We start from the raw sequence: 6618 nt of genomic DNA, 5'->3' as shown, positions 1-6618 counted from the left end.
ATCTTGGCTGGCAGTTAATTTGCATATCGCCCTGATTAGCCAATGGGAAGGATAGGGGTCGTACGCCAATTACCATTTTTCTCTTTTATTATATAGGATTGTCACCCCAATAAATTTAACTTTTAAAAATAAATCTCCATGCATTACTCTGGAAATGTCATTTTTTTTTAGAGTTGGCACTCAGGATTAAATGAGTGTGATTTTTCCTCTCTGTATAATATTTTTTAGGATCATGGTTTTTGTGTTTGTGCCCTGCAACATCTATCATTGTGCCTTGTATGAACTAATAAATACTGAATACATGTATTAATAGTTACGGTTAATTGGGTCCAATCCATAATGTGGTAGAATTTTACTATAAGGAAGAGGCTTTTAAAGTGTTATCAGCCTCAGATAATTTATTTCTCAGATATTCCTGGGCCACATCTGTGTCAGGCACTGTGCCATGCATTTGAGACTCAAGGAGAAATTCATTCATTGAGGCATGAAAGGCAAACAGAAAGGGGCATACATGGCAGACAAAATGTGCAAGGGCCAGGGCCCCAATGATGAGGCAGAAACATTAGTGGCCGTGGCTTATCCCCAAGGAATTGAGAACACCTTGGATTACTATTCACAGAGAAGAGGCTATCACATGAGTTGGACAGATTACCCAAAAGACATCTTAGCGTACAGAAGCAGTCTACAGGGTTTGTGAATTTTGGCTTCAAAACTGCCAGTGAACCTACATATTCAACAAATGGGCTGATTGGTTAATTCCTCCTATATAAATGCACATAAGTACCTTGCTCACAGAATAGTCTGAATTTCATTCACTCAATAATTAGTTATTGAATGCTTCCTATTATCTCCCATTAGGTCATATACAAGAGTGAATGACGGTCTTGTTTTTCAGAAGCTTCCAGACTGGGAAATGGAAGACAGTAAAAGAACCAATGATTCAGGCAAAGTCAATAACATAGCACGTGTTTTCCGTTACAATGCTGACCCCAGGAATGTTATTTCTCTTCCCCAGAGCCCACTTACTCTATCATAATAAGGTACACTGTTAATTATTTTAATATAGATTACCTCTGTCCCATAATTGCTTACCAGTGAGAACAGCAAGTCACTCTACTAGTTTTCAAATCTCTTTAGAGGTGTAAATGCAATGACACATTTACAAAAGTTAGCATCTTGGTATAAGTAAGAAGATAAAGAGGTACAGTGCCAGCTGAGTAAGTCTTTCTAAGACATGTATCAGACACCCACAAAGACTCTCACAGATGAGGGACAAGAAAAAGACTTCCACATTTCAGTCACCGTTTACCGATTACTTTCATGTTCTAGCACTTGGGGTTTATGAAGATCACTAGTCGGATGGACTGTTGTGGAAGGGCAGATTTTCTACCAACGTCCCTTCACACCAAACATATTATTATAAACACTCCTTTCAGAGCAAGAGCTAGGTCATATTCATTTTTTAATTTCCAAGAGCGGTAACGGTGCTGCTCTGTCCCCACTGAAGTAGCGTGCATACAGGAAATATTGGTTTAATATATAGTTCGTGTAGACTTTTAAAACGTGATAAAAACACTATCTGTGCCATCGGTGGCCACGCTGGCTGCTTTCCTCCTCTTTTTCACGCACAGAGCCCTGACGGGTAGACATGGGCCTCAGAGGAGGCTCAGGCAATCTTCACGCCCTTCACCCAGGAAAAGCACTATGTGAGCCAGTCACGGCAGTTCTGTTCCCCTCTGGAGCCTGGCACACGCCTGGGAGTGTTTCCAGATTCTGTCCAGTGAGATGGAGGGAAATCCCTCTTGGGGAGGGCATGGGGGTTCCAGGAAGGTTTCTGATTTCCTAAAAAGAGATGCATGTGAGGAAAGGCCCTTTCTTGGCCTCTGAACCCAACCCTGTGCGGACGAACCAACTGGAGCTGCTGGAGCCATCTGTCCCATCGTGGACAGAACTGCCCACACACCCAGGACAGCCGAATAGAAAGCTGGAAGCCATGGCTACATCGCAAAGCCTTGAGTTTATCACCCCTGAGTAAGTTCTACCTGCAGACTTCCTATGTGAGGTGACACGTGTTCTTTAAGTCATTTTTAGTTTGATCATCTGTTACCTGCAGCCTGAATTAGCCTATGAGCTCAGTGGATGATTGAACATATGGTGCTATGCAAATAAAGTAAAAGGCCTCTCCTTTGCAGAATTTCAGGCGGATTCATTCAGCAACTAATTCTTGAGCACTTACTATGCTCCCAAAATTGATAAATAAAGAGAGAATGCATTGACATTGAAGTTTCAGACTCTGTAGCATAGATATGAAATAGACAGTAAAAACCTGCTGTTGTTCCATCCAGTTTCCCTGTGAGCTATGCAAATAAAGTAAAAGGCCTCTCCTTTGCAGAATTTCAGGCGGATTCATTCAGCAACTAATTCTTGAGCACTTACTATGCTCCCAAAATTGATAAATAAAGAGAGAATGCACTGACATTGAAGTTTCAGACTCTGTAGCATAGGTATGAAATAGACAGTAAAAACCTGCTGGTGTTCCATCCAGTTTCCCTGTGAGTTCTTTACATGCATAACAGGAGTGGGTCTTTAGCCAGAGTGAAAATAGAAATGGAAAATGTGTGAATGGCTAAATGGGACAGCCATGCAAAACCCTCACACAGAATCATAACTTGGTGAAACATGCCGTTCTGAGGAGTATAATGCATACTAGTCCCCTGGTGCTTTGTAATTTATGCAGTTTTCACATTTCCCAAGCCCTATTTTATTCTGTTTATATCTCTCGTCTAATGTAAGCACATACACTAGTTAGAAAATCTTGCTTTTAAATGTACTATTTTCTTTAAGGAAAATGTTAAATAGGTATTTTCGATGTGCACAGGTGCTTTCAAATGCTTTTTTCTATTCCATATGCTAAGGCAAAGATGTCTGTTCTTTTTTATTTTGAAGTGCGAAAAGTTTTTCATGACTCGTAGTTCTTTGTGCTTCTGCAGTGGCAGCTTTTCTAAGATTAACTTGAAAATGTAGCTTTGTTCTCACCTGAGATCCCTTGAGAATAAAGTAAATTGGCATTTCTTTGTTAAGCAGTAGGCTGTTAATCTAAGAAGAAAATAGAACCCTGTTTCAGTCCCAGGCTTCCGGTAGCATAGCATCTGGAACAGTCTCACAGAAGATTGGGATCTCTAGCTCAATTTAAAAGTTAGAATTTTGTTGAGGGTGTTCCAGGAAAAATAATAATCAGTCAGGTTTAAAAACAATTACTCAGAGTTTATGAATAAGATAAAAATATCAGAAAATAACAGTTCAGAGCAACAGGTCCCCTGGAAATATTCTAGAAGCTTTAAGATGATGGAAATAGAAAGTTATATTTTTCCTTTGCAAGAGCAAGAATAACAGAAGAACCCAGAACTTGCCTGGTCGGTCTGCCTGGTAACATCATGCTAAGGATGAAACATGAACCTATTCTCTCCAAATTTAGTTCCTGATTCCCATCAGGCCTCTGTACCTCTCAGTAAATGCTTAGAGGGATGGGCTACTCTGGGGCCTGTCCCAGAAAACAGCTTCACATTTCTTTTCTGCTAGTCATGTCAGAGATTATCTGTTTATAATTAATACAGAGGTGGGCAAAAGTAGGTTTACAGTAGTGAGTACTCAAAACAGAGTTTATTCTGTTATTATTTATTTGTATTATAGCTGTAAACTTACTTTTGCCCACCTCTGTGTATGGGTTCCCAGGGGAGCCAGAGAGATGCTGGTATATCATTAGTCATTTTTTCCATGTAGCCTTCCCATTTGGTAGTATAAACCACAGTAGCCTGGGTACAAAAATAGATTCCTTTTAGCAATTTATTTACACACAATTATGTCATTATAATATGTAGTAGAAGTTCCTAATTTGACAGTCTGACTCTATCATGTACGTATATTTCAAACATATGACCATGTCTTAGTCATTTTACACAGTTTTTCCCATCACAGATAGTATTATTTGCTGTTAAATTTTTGCTTTAAACTCATGGTTATAGAGGGTAAGCAGGCTAATCTTGAGATGGAAAACAATTTCATCTGCAGTTATGTATCAACTCCTATAGTTCCTTTATTTGTTCACTTATTTACTCCTGCAGCAAACACTTAAATTCGCATCTGCTAGATGCAAGGGAATGTGCACAATGCCAGGACCATAGACAAGCTTGTCTGTGTGTGGTGACCAGCACCAAAAGTATTGAGATGAGGAGAACAATAGAATCCAGTGAATATTAACCTCATTTGTTCAGTTCTTCCCTCTTGTTCTGCTTGTCTGATTGTCTATACTTGAAGTTAGGGTCGGTGATGTGATTAAGATAAGTCATGATGTCAATAAATAAAGACTAAAATAAAATTTGTCTCTGTTACACTAAGCAAGTGACTCCCTGCTTCTGAATAAGTGGACTAATGAGAACTAACGTGTAATTTTCCTTTGCACTTCAAATAGGCTAATAAACATTCAGCACTTATGGTAAAACCTGAACATATTTAGTAAATATTAGCTTTTGTGAAAATCATTCTTTTAACTTAACATTTGCATGTATTCTGAAGAATATGCAAAAGATGTTCTACATACATTTAATTTACCCAGAGATTCCTTTGCTGCTAGACATGTAAACCACCCACTTTTTCTTTGTTATTTCCAAGCAAATATTCATTCAGCAAGTATTTATTAGGTACCCCTGTGAACAAGAATGCTATCTAGACATGCATAATCTTGTAACAGGCAAGAGGAAAGTTAAGTGTAGAGCAACAAGGAGACGCAGAATATGACTCGGTATTTAAATGAGGGATATACACAAGGAATGGCAAAAACATGCTTCCGTCTCTGTGCTGCTGGGCCTATGCCAGGCATTGTTAATCATTCCCATTTTCCCCACTTAACATAGGCCTGGGCTCAGAAACCCTTTCACGCAGTGCTGCAGGCAGCCTTCGCCATTTGCGTGTACCTACCCGGTAAAATATTAGCCATCTCCAGCAAGACAGCAAGTTCTAAAAAACGATCAAGATTACTTCCTCAATATATTTTTCTGGCACCTTAGCACTGCTTTTCTTCCTCCATAGTCATCAAGTTTTCATTCATGAATCCTCTGCCCCTACCCATTTCTCTCCTGGCCATCTCTCCCAGCACCATTGCCATGATTTATAGTAAAATAATGAGATGTTATTTTGGGTCTGGATAGATCATGCTGCCGATTAGAAAACAAAAGAACAGTCTTCAGTGTGTGGGAAGCAGTAAGGATGCAGCAGTTGCAGGAACTGTTCATCAGTTTCCAGTTCTTTTCTTCCAGGCACCCATCTTGCTAATAGTCAGGTCTGGCCATGTGATTAGCTTTGGCTGGTGAAATGTAAACATAAGTACTTAAAACGCCAATGGGCAATTATTAATCTCCTGGTTCCCCCCTGCCTTGACTGTTAATATTACCAGGATGATGCCTCCTTAGTTTAGGTCCCAGAGTGAGAAAACATGAAGCAGAGCCTCACCGATCCAACATGAACATGTGGCATTAAAATCACGGAGATCTGGGCTAGCATAATCTAACCTCTCCTGACTAATACCACTCCATGCCTATTCTTAGCATAAGGGAAGAATCAGTAGAGGAGGCTCACCAGACAAGGTAACAATATTGAAGAGACTTGTAAAACCCAACATTGATTCAGCAATGGCTTTTGTGGGGGAGGGAGTCCACATTGAAAAGACACAAAGTGCTTTTTTAATAAAATGATAATAGTATAAATTTATCCAAAAAAGTATAATAATTTTTATTTCATTGTTCCAGTGAAAGTCCAAGTTCATATATTCATAGACTTCATAAAGGAAGGGAGAGGGAGAAAGAGAAACACCAATGATGAGAGAGAATCATTGATTGGCTGCCTCTTGCATGCCCCACAATAGTGATGGAGCCCGCAACCCGGGCGTATGCCCTGACCGGGAATCAAACCATTACCTCCTGGTTCATAGGTCGCCGCTCAGCCACTGATCCATGCCGGATGGGGTCAAGCCTTTTTTAATTGACTTTAAAAAGTCTTCAAGCCAAAACCGGTTTGGCTCGGTGGATAGAGCGTCGGCCTGCGGACTGGAGGGTCCCAGGTTCGATTCCGGTCAGGAGCATGTACCTGGGTTGCGGGCACATCCCCAGTGGGAGATGTGCAGGAGGCAGCTGATCGATGTCTCTCTCTCATCGATGTTTCTAGCTCTCTATCTCTCTCCCTTCCTCTCTGTAAAAAATCAATAAAATATATTTTTTTTAAAAAAGTCTTCAAAATTACTTCTTCCTCCAGTATTGGCACACAACTTCAAAGTAATATGACCTTTTTTGTAACCAGTGAGTGTGTGATCTTGATTTGCTTAGTTTAGTACTTTTAAGGGCTCGAAATTTTAAAGAATACTGAAGAATACTAGGAATTCATCTGCATTTCCTATAATTATCATGTTCTTTTTAGCTTACATTAGTTACATATTATTAGAGTTAAACAATTCTCTTGAAAGTTACCAACTTTTGATAGGTCAATATTTAGCACCATCTTAATGCACAGATTATTTGCATTCATATCTTACAGTGTTGACAATTATTTGACCTATTCTGATATATGGTA

General features: G+C 39.6%; 1 protein-coding gene across 2 annotated transcripts in view; it reads left to right on the top strand.

The window, feature by feature from the left end:
- PDGFD (platelet derived growth factor D) overlaps positions 1 to 6618 on the top strand; it is a 216857-nt gene that overhangs the window by 127067 nt on the left and 83172 nt on the right. The gene's annotated exons all lie outside the window — the stretch shown is intronic.

Source organism: Myotis davidii, unplaced genomic scaffold, assembly GCF_000327345.1.
Source record: "Myotis davidii unplaced genomic scaffold, ASM32734v1 scaffold468, whole genome shotgun sequence".
In the NCBI taxonomy this organism is placed as follows: Eukaryota; Metazoa; Chordata; class Mammalia; order Chiroptera; family Vespertilionidae; genus Myotis; species Myotis davidii.
The sequence above is the reverse complement of the archived record's forward strand: the minus strand, read 5'-3'. Positions and strand labels throughout refer to the sequence as shown.